This window comes from Condylostylus longicornis, unplaced genomic scaffold, assembly GCF_029603195.1.
Source record: "Condylostylus longicornis isolate FDR11 unplaced genomic scaffold, ASM2960319v2 ptg000135l, whole genome shotgun sequence".
Classification (NCBI taxonomy): domain Eukaryota; kingdom Metazoa; phylum Arthropoda; class Insecta; order Diptera; family Dolichopodidae; genus Condylostylus; species Condylostylus longicornis.
In genome coordinates this window covers 2,715,186-2,730,227 of record NW_026578103.1, presented here as the reverse complement: position 1 = coordinate 2,730,227, position 15,042 = coordinate 2,715,186, and the positions used below count along the sequence as shown (strand labels likewise).

The window sequence follows — 15,042 nt, the reverse complement described above, 5'->3', positions numbered from 1 at the left end:
TGTGACAACGATTAGCTATTCACCTCAACATAATGTGGTGTGTTGAATTATTTTTATTTTAACTGAAATTCTCATTTATATATGTATGCTGGTGAATACACAATCATGTAAACTTTAATAAGTCCATAATGTGTATAAAATAATGCTTTGCTAAAAATTAGTTGTTCTTATGCATCTAAAGCTATGCAATTTCTTTATGGGTGAATAATTCTATATATGTGTGCATATGTTTATTTACTTAGAATTGAAACGAAGTTCAAAAGAAATGTTCACTTTTTTGTTGAAACTCAATGTTGATCAGGTGCATTTTTTGATAATTTTTTATGAAATATATTAATCTATTTTGAATCTAAATGGCATAATAGGCTTAAGTCAAGATTTATTTGCTTGCAACTCGCCTAAAATTGAATTTTTACTTACATCCAGAATAAACCAAGATCCTCTTGAAAATATTTTTGCTCAAGTACGTTCTAAAGGTGGAAATAATAAAAATCCATCTGTATGTGAATTTAATTGGATTATCGCTAGAATTATGTCTATGCGTATAGTAACGTTTATGCACAGTAACAAAAACTGTGAAAATGATACAGATATTATGCTGGATTGGGAAACAGGAATCAGTGAAAACATAAATTTAACATTTTCTGATTCAGATGAATCACAAATTTTGTCAGAGGCAGAAGAAAACATAAATAATTTAATTCTTGATGATGACATCGGCGGATTAAATAGACCTGAAGCAGACCCAGCTAAAATGTATTTTGTTGGCTATGGTCTTTTTAAAATACTAAGTCATAAAATTAATTGTACGAAATGTTCTGAAATTATGATTAGAAATGATTCTTTATTAAATTTACCGTCAGAACAACTAATAAAATACAAAAATTTCGAAAACAAATCCGATCAAATATTCTTAAAAATTTCGAGCGATAACTTTTTCGAAATATGTAACCAAAATTTTAATGTATTTAAACATATTTTTGACAATTTTTTTCACAATGTAAATTTAAAAAAACAAATAGCGGAAGCATGTGTCTCAAAAACAAACGAATTATATCCCGACTGGTTTGATCCAGAAAATGAATGTTATGATCATCGAAAAACTATATTAGATTTCCTTGTTCTCGTTTTATTGCGAAAAAATTGCTCCTGGTTAGCGAAAAATTCCACAGAGCCATTCAATAGAACATCTTCTTCACATCATCGACTACTAATTTTGCAGCAATAAAGATCATTCAATAAATACTTCGATAGTTTTATACCATAGAAAACTTTACTACTATTAAAGTCTCATCAAACATCATGAATATTAAATTTATCTGACTTAAGTAACTGAAATTTCTTTTATACTAAAAATCTTCTCTTCTAAAATACTTTAGAAGAATTTTCAGATCAAAAAGGAAATTATATTTTGTTAATGCTTATTAAATATGTATGTATATATGTATGTACATATGTATGCATGTGCGTACCTAAAAAAAAATAAAAATTCTTGAAAAATAAATATGAACAATTATTATTACTTTAAATAATATAAAAAACTATTTAAATTAACTCATGTAACCAAAATCAATTTTTAATTTTGCAAAAAAGGACCATTATTTTTGTTATTCAAGCCATACATATTACCTACTTTTGTTTTTAAATATCATATTGGATCAAGAAAAAGAACTTAAAAAATTTTCAAATCATATGTAAATAGTTTTCTACTCGTACTAATTGGTAAATTATTATTGAATACACATATTGAATTTGAATACAAAAAAAGTGTGTGTTGATTTAATATTGAAGAATTATGATGCAGTTCGTATGTGTTTGTAAGTATATATATTAATATTTTATTTATTGTCAATTCTTAATTTTATTTTTAATTCTGAATTCATTTGAACGTATGTATATGTTCACAACAGTAATAATAAAATTCATATATGGTATACATACGAGTATACATATGTACGAGTATGTATGCATATTATTAGATCATTCAACAAACACTTTGTTAAACCGAACAACACCATATTACACATAACAAAATTTGTTATTGCTTTTTCACATTCCTTATTCCAAAACAAATTTTTTTGTTTTTTTTTCTTTTTAAGCTCAAACACACCACATTATGTTGAGGTGAATAGCTAATCGTTGTCACAAAGTAGAGATGAAAAAAAATGTTCTTTTTAGACTTTTGCGATTCTTTATAAATATACATTCTTTGGTTATAGTAATTCCGTTGTCGGTATAGGACATAATTTATATACACAATTTAAATTACGTTTCGTTTGAGACGTTTCGTTAGAAAAGAACACAATGTTCTTCTTTCGTTACGCAAGGTTTGCGAGTTTAAGGTAATTATTAATTTCAATATAGATAGCTTTATTCTAATTTTAAAATACAAATAATTATTATTAACATAATAAAAAATATGGGTTTTTTAAATTTTTTTTCTCAATTTCTTTTAAATTTTTTGTGTTCATCTAAATATAAGAATACTTATATTAAGTAATAGATCATAATATGCAATCATATACATGTCACATATGTACATATATACATACTCTTTATTCTATATTTCGTTAAATATTCATTAAAAATTTAAAAGAAAAAATAGAGTTGACCGCGTCAACTCTGTGATACCCGTACGCATTTGTTATCATATGTGCGAGTTATAAATATCCAATAGCTGACTCTGGGACAGACTATGACTTTAAGTTGCCATATTACTATATTAATTTATGCAAAATTTCAGTTCTGTGTACTTTTTGTGTACAACAGTTCAGTACTTTCCAATATTTTCTAAGATATGCCCAAAATACTATTGAAGGTGTATGGCTGCTACCAGAAAGAGTCAAGCAACTTCAACGACATTTATTAAACACATTGACTCTACTAATATATTCGTTTGTGTGAAATTTCAATATCACAGCTTTTATAGTTTCTGAGATATAGTCAAATAAATTTGAAGTTTTATGGCAGCTACCCGAACCAGTACCCCGATCATATCATTTAAATAGGGTTCTGGCATTTGTGAAAATTTGGTGAACTTAGCTCAATTAGTTTTTGAGTGATCGTTAAGACGGAAGGACAGACGGACGGACGGACGGACAGACAAAGCTGAATCGACTGAGAATTCGACGCTGATTAAAAACATACACTTTAGTCTATATCTTAGACCATTATTTCTTAGCGTTACAAACGGTTAGGCAAAGTTAATATGCCCTTACATACGTTCGTACAGATATATTAAATAATATTTTAAGGTTCAAATAAGTGAGAAAACTTTGTTTGTTTATCTTTCTGTAATAATAAAACTGATTTGTATGCTTTGAATGCCTGAATATATGCAATATTTTTTTTCATTTAAATGCTAATTTTGACAATGACACTTTTACATGTTTTAATAAGCGGAACAATGTTGCAAGAAGACTCTTTCAAGAGAAAGTATATACAAAACGAATTATAATTATTTAATTAAAATTTAAATTAATATGAAAGAAAATATGAATTATTAAATTAAGATAATAAGAAGTACTAGAAAATATAAAATTTGTTTTAAATTTAAAAAATATAAAATTTGTTTTAATTTGTTTGGGAAACCTTTTGAAGAAAATTTGGAAAAGTAAAAAAGGTTGGTAGTTCTAGTGTTTGCCAGCTTTTGTTAATATTACCGATATTGCGTTTTATGACGACTATTGGTGATCAAGGAAAACAAGGATGTTTTGTTTGCTATTATTAATTTTGAATAAAAAGTTTGGTTAAAAATATTTGTTAAGAACTTTTAAAAGTCTCCAAAAATTTAATATTAATTAATTGTTCCAAAACAAAATTTTTTATAGAATAACTCTTTTGTTTGCTAATTTTTCATGTTTCTGAAATTTAAATGTCTAAGTTGAAATAAATCGTGCTTTATTTGCTTTTCGTTAATTTTTTTTAGTTTAAGAGTTTGATTGGGAGAAGTTGTCATGCTTTTAATTAATCTGTGATTAGAAAGGTAAAATGATTGAGGGGTTTCAAATTTTAATTAATTATGGAATTCGTTAGATTTATGTAATTTTTTTATAGTATTAATACTATTAATATAATATGTAAATATACGTTACGTTCTTCCAAATAAAAAACAAAGGAAATAAATTTTACAAAATACAAAGAGTAAAGAAAATGTTATTTATTGAAGTTTAAAGTCATTCTTTTTATTTTCTTTCTATTTATGTACTTTATTATTTATTATTTACTATTAAGAATCACTTTTCCTTTTGATATCAATGCTCATACATTTATGTATGTATTTAAAAATGATAGCGAATTCGAAATAGAAAAAATAAAAGATTAAAAACCGTGTAAGTGTGATGCAAATAACAATTCAGACAGCCAGTTAGTGTGCTTGACAGTGCGCTATTACAATACACTAAGAATGTAAAAATGAAAAAGTATAAAAAAAATAATTTATTTTTTTTTATTTCTCACATTTTTCACACGTTATTATGGTAGTTCATTGCTATATTTCATTGCAGTTATAGAGACTCTTAGAAAACAAAGTATTCTTTACATTTTTGAGTAAATAATACTTAAAATGTATTTTTTAAACCAAAGAGCTCCATTTTTTTTTGTAGATACAAAAAAAAAATCAAAATATTTTTTTTCCAACACTGTATTGCAACAATAAATGTAAAACTCCTTTACTTTAATTTCCTGTACAGTATTAGAAAACTTGTTTGCTTATATTTTTCGTCGTATTCAGGTTTCGTGTCTTATATGTTAACTATATGTTAGCTTTTATTAACATCATTAGTATATTTCTAAAGATACTGAAAAAATTCGGCTGTTTGTGCTACTCTACAAAATTTTTTGCAGTAGCAAAATTAATTTTTTAACGTAACGTTGGCAAAAATTAAATTTCATATTTCGTCAGATTAAAAAATTGATCAGAAAATTGTATTACTGTATATTATTAAAGATTGTAAAGTAAGTCGGAAATGCTAATTTCACATTCAAATTTAATTTTAAATTGAACTATTACTGTATAATGTTCAAGGCTGCGCATAAGTTTTTTAATATTTTTAATAAGTTTTTAAATTTTAGAATAACAATACAAAAATAAATATTGTTCAATTAGAATTTCAAGATTTTTTAACTTATACATCAAAAACCTTGAATTTTTTATTTCGCAACCCCGATTTTTCGTAACTTATTCTATAAGTGTATATAGAAAAGGTTTTTTCAATTTAATGTTAATTTAAAAGTACCATTTGGATATTATGATCAATCTCATTTGCTCTCAAAAGTAAGCATAATATTTTCATTCTTTTGTTGTCAAATTTTTAATAGCGTCTTTATTTACACAAGATATAGATATTACCTTTAGTAACTTTTTAGTTTTCCCTTCTTATAGTGAAAAATTTCCTTTTTTGCATATCATTTTCATGCCTCAAACTTGCTTGCTTTTTATTTCGGGAAACTAAATTTGAATTTTTAATATTAAAAATATTCTTTTAATATTGCATATTGCTGAAAGATATGCCAAAACCTTTTAGTAAAAGGAGAAAATAGCAACAGAAAAAATTAAAGTTAAATAGAGTAAGGCATATTTAGTTTTATATATTTCGTTCATATATGCAGTTATGCAAATATCAAATCTAACATGATAAAAATATGCTGAATGTTGAATATTACAAGAATAAAAAATAAAAGTAAATAATGCAATATGTTTTTCAAATGGAATACAACAGCATCATTTCAGATATTATAAATTCGGTAACAACTTACTTTTTATTAAATTTTAGAGATTTTATTTTTATATTTTATATAATTTTATCTGAATTTTTATTTTAATCAAAATTTTACTGCAATTTAAACTATTTAGTTTAGAGAATAAATAATAATAAATTTTTTAGCTTTAAATAATTGACTTTAGCAGATTTCTTAAAATGGCTATAAAAAAGATTGAATTGTTTAAATTTAAAAATGAAAAAATTAGCAATATTTAGTGCATGTTTACCTGGTCAATGGCATAGTGGTTATGATACCGCTTCTTTAACAGAATGGTGTCACGTTACTCCAAAAATTATATTCCATATATTAGCTTAATATTCAATACTTACGTTATAAAAAAAATTAATCTTAATCTGATTCACATATTAACATAATTTCGATATTAAATAAGAGCAAAAAAAAAAAACTTAATTAATTTGGATTAACCTTGATTATGGAAATAAAAATTAAATTACAATCAAGTCTTCAAAAGAATTTATCAATTTTGTATTTATTTTTATTAATTTTATTTTTATTTTTCTATTTTATAATTCTCATACAGTTCTTTGTAATATGGTGCTAAAAATTAAATCGAAAAGTCGTATATCAAGGAAGCGTTAAGAGAGGTATGCCTGTACTTACATTTATACAATATATAATATTTATTTGCAGAACGCATTCAAAAATTATTAAGATAAGTATTTAAAATAGTATACACCTTTTTCGAAATAAAACTGCAAGTTTTACGAAATTAAGCAAAATATTAACGGTAAGTGTAATGCCGTCAAAAAAATTTAATTATTTATCTTAACTCACTTCTTAACCCTCTAATTCGCTTCTATAACACTTCTTTTATTTGTTTATTTCCTCCTTAATGAATGAAATATATTAATATATTTTGATTTATTAACGAAAATAATTTAGCATCTAATAGCTAGATTGTTTAAGAAAATGAAAATATATTTATTTATTCAAGGAAAAAGTTCTACATTGCAAACCATTAATTTAATAATTTTCGGGGAAAGGCATTATATTTTAGTGATGTTTTATAGGATTATTGCATTCTAAAAGATTAATTAAAGAAATTCGAATATGCTAAGTATAGTATTAATTGATAAGCTCATTAACTTACTTCTTTTACCATTAAGAAAAGTTTTAGCAATTCTATAACGGTAGAAGTTTATTCTACTCAGAATTATTTATTTTTTTTACATACGAGTATATTTGCAAGCTGTTTTCGTCCTTTTTTTGTAACATTTTTAAATTTTATTAATAAGAGAGTACTAGTACGTGCTACATTCAATACTTACACGTGTTTAGAGAATTTTTCTTTTTAATATTTTAAGTGAAATAGTTGATCGAATGAAGGTGATCAAAGAAATTTTCGAATAAATTTGCGTCAAAGATTAAATTGAAATCATATTTAAAGAAAAATGTATAAATGAACTTTTAATATTGCCATATACAACACAAGTAATAAATTTTATTACCGAATGATATAAAATGAAACGAAATTAAATTCTGTAAAACTAATTTAGTTACATATGCTTACATTTGATTTATCTTATATTTGAGAGTAATTATTAAGGAAAAATTGAATATAACATAAAAATTTTTAATTCAGTTTTATAGTACTTCAAAAAAAGGCTCATACGTGAAAGTCTAATACTTCAAATGTTTGAATTTAAAGTTTATATATATGTATAAGTATGAAAACCATATATGTACTGTAATTCTTCTCATGATCTCATGTCTAGTTAAGTGAATGTGTTACAGAATATTATAAAAATGCATTTTAAATTCTTCTTTTCAATTTAAGTTTGGCGTTCGTAAGCCATCCGAGTTCCCTTAAATGCTCGCCAGCTATTTTCGGTAACACAACTAGAATATCAAATTCAAGCAATTCCATTCATTAGTCTCATTGTTATGATAAAAAATGTAAATTCGGCCTCTAGTTGTTTTAACATTCCAAATTTAAATATTAAATTTCATGGAAATTGGTTGAATTTTTCTCTTTATATGTGCAAAAATCTAAAATATTTTTAGAAAAGCAAAAAAGTCTAGTTGTCAAGACTTAATATATCCCACAAGTTGATCAATTCGTGACATAGCCAAAACAAACTGACGTATAAAATTTCAAGAAAATCGGTTCAACCGAACTTGGGAACGATTTTATATTTTTTATTATATCTACGGAAGGTTCAAAGTGAAATTCTACTAAGAGCCAAATTTACACTTTTTTAGGTATGTTAGCTAAAAGCTTGCTAGCTTCCTTGAAAGTGAAAGGAAGTGTTCAAAAGGCATTTTCATGATGTTATTTTACACTTTGACTAAACTAGGCAATATACATTGCGGTTGATTATTATTGATGTTGCGGATATTTGTATTTTTTCAATTATGTTGACATTCCAAATTATTAATTTCGATTTAATAAATTAAAAATTTAATTAACGATTTCGAAAAAATCTAAAGATATTCAAAGCAATGGCAATAGTTCTACATTTATGTTGTAAATGCCTATAAGGACTAGTTAACTTTTAAATCTACTCATATGTATAAATAATATTTGCGTTTACATCGTGTATAATAGTTTAGCATTTGATATAGCTAACATAAATTTTTATTTAAGAGAAATTGATTGACATTTATAATAGTGAATGTCACTATTCATTATAATTTTAAAATATGCAATGTGAATGTAAATAACATAAATTATTTAAACATATAAATTGTTTATATATAACAAAAAATATATAATGTACATTAATATTGAAGGTTGATTTATTAACTTCAACAGGAGAGCAATACATGTCTATGTTAACATATCTATGCAAACATATCTATGAGGGCAATAAATGCAAGTGTGTGATTAAAATATAAAATTGTCAAAAATTTATTTTTTACATAATTTTTTTGAGAACGTGGACATATTTTGATTAAATGTAGCATATCAAACGTAACTATGAATTGTAGTTTTCATACAAAATGTAATAATATTAATAACATTAATAATAACGCTATTGCTAATAGGTTTTTATCAATCTTATTATAAATATTACAGTTATTTCAATGTCATCTCAATCGATAACGACATTAGAATAAATGATCAAACAATTGAACTAGGTTTAGAGTTGAATTAAATATGACGTTTGAAGAATTATAAAAATTTGTATATATAATAAAGTAACTAAAATATTTTTTGAAGAAATTTAGTACTCGTAATTAAAATTTTTTAAAAAATTTTGAGGTACTTAGTTTTTAATGATTATATCAAGCAATAAAAAAACTTTAATACTATACTACTAATTAATTTGAGTTAAAATTTCAATATTGTGCTCATTTAGCGAGTTAACGTAGTTGAATAGGAATTAATTTTAAAATAAGATCAAATTTCTGCTTTTATTTTGTTTAAAAGATTATATGACAAATATAATTTTGTCAGAAATTAAATTTCAAATTCAACATATTTATTTTAAATTCGATTTGTTATGCTTCATTACTAACTAATATCGAACTAGCACATTTACAAAACCATATTTGTATTTGATAGTATATTATACAATATTTATCATGTGACATTAGTAATAGTGTAATGTTATATTAAAACTATTAAAGTGCTCTTTAAGATAATATTTTTAAAATGTTTAAGTAAATATTGATTTCGTGTCACATAGTCATTTATAAATAAAGTATAAAATAATATGTATGTGTATGTAGTAAAATATGTGTATAAATTTATAAAATATGAACCATTTACTAGTCAACAAAATCATATCCTTTTTTGAATGTCATAAAAATGAATGAGCTTTATTTCATCCATTTCTTTTGCTTAAATAATTGTATGAGTACTAATGTAATGAAAGTATTTTTATATGTAGTATTGGGTGTTTCCAATTAAAATTTTGTATAAAAAACATAGAGAAACATATATGCAAGAAAAGATGAGCTTAAACCCGAAGAAATCTTTTGTTTGCAATCAATATTTTTCAAATTATAAATTTGACTTTAATTTATTTGTGTACGGGTTCCACACACGCAAATTAGAGTGATTTTATTTAGAGTGATAAGATTTAGAGTGATAAGATATAAGAAAAAATTTATGATTAACCCACATGCGTTTTTTTTCTATGCTATAGTGATATTTCAGTTATCAAATGTTAGGATTTAGGGTCAAAGCAGTTTTCTCATGATTTTACATAAATTAACATTGATGCGATTTTGTCTAACTTTCTGGTTGTTTAAAATAAGTTTTTGAACAAAATTTTGATATTCATTTTTCATTCCTGATAGAATATTTTACTCTTCAAATATTTGCTGGTTTCTTTTTCCTTTTAGATTTCACATAACTTAGCGATGACCTACGGGTTTAATTTACTGCTTCAAAAATGATCGGAGTTAACAAGGTTTTTTTTCAATTAATTATTTTTTAACTGCTAGTATTTAAAGAGGGACTATTAAAATTAGGTAGCGATTTTTTAACTACTTTTTCACTATATTCAAGCGTTAATTAATTTATAAAATTAATCAAAAATAAATCTGGGATTTCTAAGAAGTAGTTTATTTTAGTAATTTTGTTTAAATTTCATTTTTGCAGGCATACCTTGTACAGCATACAAAAATGTACGTATTTCTGATAACGTATATGCCTTTATGTGCCCTAAAGCAAATAGAAAGCTAATTTTTCTTGAGGAAGTTAGAGCAAAAAACCAAAAATAGAGAAAAAAAGAAATAAAATAAAATTAAAATGTTACAGCCTATTTTGTTTCCATTTTCCTGATAATGAAGGACTTTTATCTAAATATGTATGAAATAAAATTCTATATAATAAAAACCAAAATAAATGTACATGTAAAAAAAACTGATAAATGATCGTTCAAACTGAAAATTTTTTATAAATAAAAAAAATTAAAAAAAATGTTTTTTTAATAGAGATTTTTCATAAAAATGTCATTGAAAACGACAACCCTAGTGGAGATTTTCCTTAAATTTTTTTCGGTATTCCTTGTAAGTTTTTTTTATGTTTTTACTTTTTTATTATTATTTATTTGATAGTCTATACATGATATTGAGTGAGTGATGACAAAAATGTATTCAGCCTACATCCTTAATATTTTGGAGACGATTTTTTTTTTTTTTTTATTTTGTTATTCCTTCTGTATGTCTTTGCAAATTTTGCGCAAAAATTATCAAAACGAAATAAGAAAAACGTAAACAAAAAAGAGCCAATCCATCAAAATGAAGTTATTTTAGTCTTCTATACTTTTCTTTCCTGGGCTTTTCTTTTTTCTCGAAATTTTGTTTGTTTTTGTTTTATATTTTTAAGATTTAACTATTTTTTCTGTCTTTAAAAAAAATGGATTGTTGTAGAGTGTTGAGAAAAAAGTTATGTCTGAAAAGGTATTCAATCCCAATTGCAAAACTTAATGTTATCAACATTTACAGCAAAATGTTCGAATTGAAATTAACTTATTCAACACAAAACATCGAATAAATATCGAATGTTGAAGCTTCACGAAAATTTTTTGTTATATATAATATGTTTCCGAATAAAAATTTGAAGAACTAATTTGTATTTTACTTTAGCAATTTTTTAATTTTTCATGCTTCTTTTCTTCTTATTATATTAATCTGAGAGTGTATTAGGTTCCTGTGCTGTACTTCTATATATACTTGTATGCAAAGTACTTACGCAGCTAAAATAAGTATTTACCGATTTGATATCTCTTTTAATTCTACTATAGTAAGTACTTGTTATGATATATATTTTTAAATATTACATATTTTGAGGGCAAAAGTTCAATTTTAAACGTTACTTGTAATCTGATGGCAATGAAATTTCGATATTAATAATCTTTTAAAAAATAAATATTAATACAATATATAACAAAATCTATACAAAAATAAATTTTGTAAATTTAAATAAGTAAACATTAATAATTTTTACCTATTTACCCTCTGGTTGAAAAGATATATGTATGAGACCCAGACCCACATATTTAAACTTAAATATATGAGTCTGTGCTAATAAATAAAAGTACGTTAAAAGCTTTGAATTCGAATAATATTATTTACCAATATCTCAAAGACATTGAAATATTTGTATCCTGCTATTTGATTCAGTTGTAATATTAACACTTTTATCTTGAAAGGTTGAAGTAAAATGTACGAGACAATTAAGAGACAATACATTTATGTGTAATATAGTCATTCAACAAGGAAACAAATAAATTTACATATAATGCAGAAATTTTCTGATTTGAACAGCACATGACTGACTGCACGAAAAAAATAAAATAATTTGTACTAAATTCTTTTAATATTAAATAAATTTTAGCCAAACCAATAATTTACAAATTCATTTTTTTTCTGGAACAAGTGAAAAAACATTTTTGAAACAGAATCGTCTAATATTCGTTATGTGTGATATAAGAATTCCAAAGTTATGTGTGGTATAAGAAAATAACATTGCATACTTTTCGAAGACAAAGCAAAAATTTAAAAAAGTGTAAACACAATGCTCGAATTTAACTTTTGTATGGAATAACTTACAAATTTAAGGTGTTATAAGAGATAGTTGTTTTATTGCTTTCATACAAGCTTCGGTATACTAACTTTTTATAATCATAACTTGGTAGCGGAGGGAGGATAGGAAACAAGTTTTGTTACGACGAAATAAACTGTAATGTAAAAATGTGAACTATGAAATACGAGTATCAATCTAAAACAAATGAAATGTGTGGAGATCGAACGGACTTATATTAATAAACACTTTCCAATTTTGTTGCAAGTTTTAAATAAATTGTTTAAATGTTATCTAATTAAATTGGCTTTTAAATAAAAACGCATGAATCAGAAGCTAAAAACGAGAAGCAGGAATGTGGAGACGAACATCTAACTGAAAATAATTTCAATGTAACCTTTACGTGTTTTTCACACAGAAAAAGTACAATTTTTTAAAAATTTAGCATGCAAAATTTGATTCAAAAACAGTACTTTCTTTTACTATAGTTGGTCCGCAAAATTTATAAGGTTTATAAATATACGTTATCATAATGTCAAAATAAAGAGATATTTGGAATGAATTCGATGTGAAAGAAAACGATTTGTCCTACAAAAAAATAAAAAAAACTAGACTTAAAACAAAGGTTTTCAAAAAAAGCACATTTCTCTGAGAAAATTTCAAATGCTGAGAAATAAGTTTTTTAATGAAGAAGATTTTTTTCACAATTGAACTATTTCTGTATTATTCAACTGCTTATTTGCATATACTATATAATTGCAATAATTAATAGTTATATAATTATTGCAATGGTTATATAAATTATATAATATATGTATATAATTTGCAATAAATAATGGTTCCCAGGTCTATAATTTAAACAGTCGAATAATTAAAATTTAAATAAAATTTCATTCATTTTTAATAGCAGTGTCTCTAACGCTTGCTTCTTCAAAAAATTTGTTAAAGTTTGCAATTTAGACTATTCTTTGAAAATTTATAATTTTGAAAAGAGTCAGGAAGGGGGTAAAATTTTTGTTGTAAGTTTTCGCCCTAAATCATTTATGTTTATTAAACTGCAGTTTTCTACTTGAAAGAACGTAGCAGCTTTAAAAACAATCGTATAGGTGAACACCCGTACTAAGTACATTTTTTCTAGTTTTGATGAAATTTGTTAAAAAAGGGAAAAAAATTTCTTTTTTTTTTGTTATTTTACTTTTGTTTGTTTATATAATAGTTTTTTTTTCATTCTCTTTTACATCCTGGCCGATATGTTATCATTTTGTTTTATCCTAAATAAATATACACATCAATTTGCATAAACATATAGATATACATAAATATTTACGTACACACATTTACATTATTATAAAATACATACTTAATAATATAAAAGATGAGTTTCCTTTAATATTTTGTTGTTTATTTAGTGTCACTGTCAAATAAATTGTCATTAAATTGGATTTTATTTTCATATTTTAATAGTTCCTAGATCTCATCACACCAATAAAAGGAAATACAACAAAAAAAAGGAAAAGCATTTGATGGGGAAAAAAGAGAGAACAAGGCAATCAAACAAATGATTTTTTTAAAGCAAAAATTTTTGATCGATTGATGTATTTATTGATGTTTTATATTGGATATTTTATAAATTTATAATTTATGATAAATTTAAGTAGAGCAGTAAAAAAAATTTTATTTTGAATATCATTAATTTAGGACAGACATTTAATGCACAGCTTTTTTTCTTATTTCAAATTCCAATTGTCATATATTTTTCTATCTGTTTGTGTATATGTACATACATACATATGTATGTCAACAGACTGCGTTAATGATGCAATCTGAATAAGCTGTATAACAAGATTTTTAAAATAGATGAAATTTCAAATGGAATTGCTACAGTTTAAACTATTGCTTTGCGTAGATTCATTTCTGAGTTATTTCTGTTCATTGTCCAACTATTTGAAAGCATTATTTTATCATTGTTTTATTACACGTACCAAAGTTCTAAAAGATAATATTTTGTAAGAGGTAAAGCATGGGTAATCATAATTTCATGTTTCCTTCTATGTTGTGGCAAACTTCAAGTTTCCACAAATTAATTTTTATAATAAAAAATCGAATTTATTATGAATCAAATTTATATGATAAATTGCAATTTGCACTACTTTATATTTACTTTGCTTGATAATTTGTTCTTTCTTTATATAAATTTACAATCGGCCATATTTTTGACAAAAGTAAGTATTCAAACTATTTAGAAAGCAGGAGCAGCTAATTTTCCTATACATATAAAAATTTATTATTTTTTAAAATCAAAACTCTACACTAAATATTTTTTATTTTGGTATAATTTTGTGTTAATAAATTTATTAAACATTTTAAAAGAATCTCAATAATTTCGTCTAGTCTAAAAGCTTGTATTACATTTTATAGAGAAAAAGCATTTATTTTTTGAATAAAATTTTATATATGTATATAAAGTGAGGGCATAAAGATGGTTCACTTGTTAATTGTAAGAGAAAATGTACTATATAACTTGCTTTAACATAATTTTTTAACAGATTTTTATATAAAATAATGCGGTTATTATTAACCGCACACACAAAACAAAAATAAAAGCCGAAACGAAAAAAATTAATAAACTAATAAATTAATTTTTTAATTAATTAAACGAACTAATTTGAATAAAAGATCTTGCAAATTACACAGAAAATTATATTAACCACCACGATTTTGTTTTTTTTAAACAACAAGTAATAGTGTTTGAAGCTCTTGTTGAATAATACAATTTTGTG

At 24.2% G+C, this 15,042-nt stretch overlaps 1 protein-coding gene across 1 annotated transcript in view; it reads left to right on the top strand.

The window, feature by feature from the left end:
* The first annotated feature begins 6,323 nt into the window (after window positions 1-6,323).
* Window positions 6,324-15,042, top strand: part of LOC129615478 (juvenile hormone esterase-like) — a 39,848-nt gene continuing 31,129 nt past the window's right edge. Inside the window, exon 1 of the mRNA XM_055530722.1 lies at window positions 6,324-6,368. The gene's annotated coding sequence lies outside the window, so the exon portion shown is untranslated. The remainder of the gene's footprint in view (window positions 6,369-15,042) is intronic.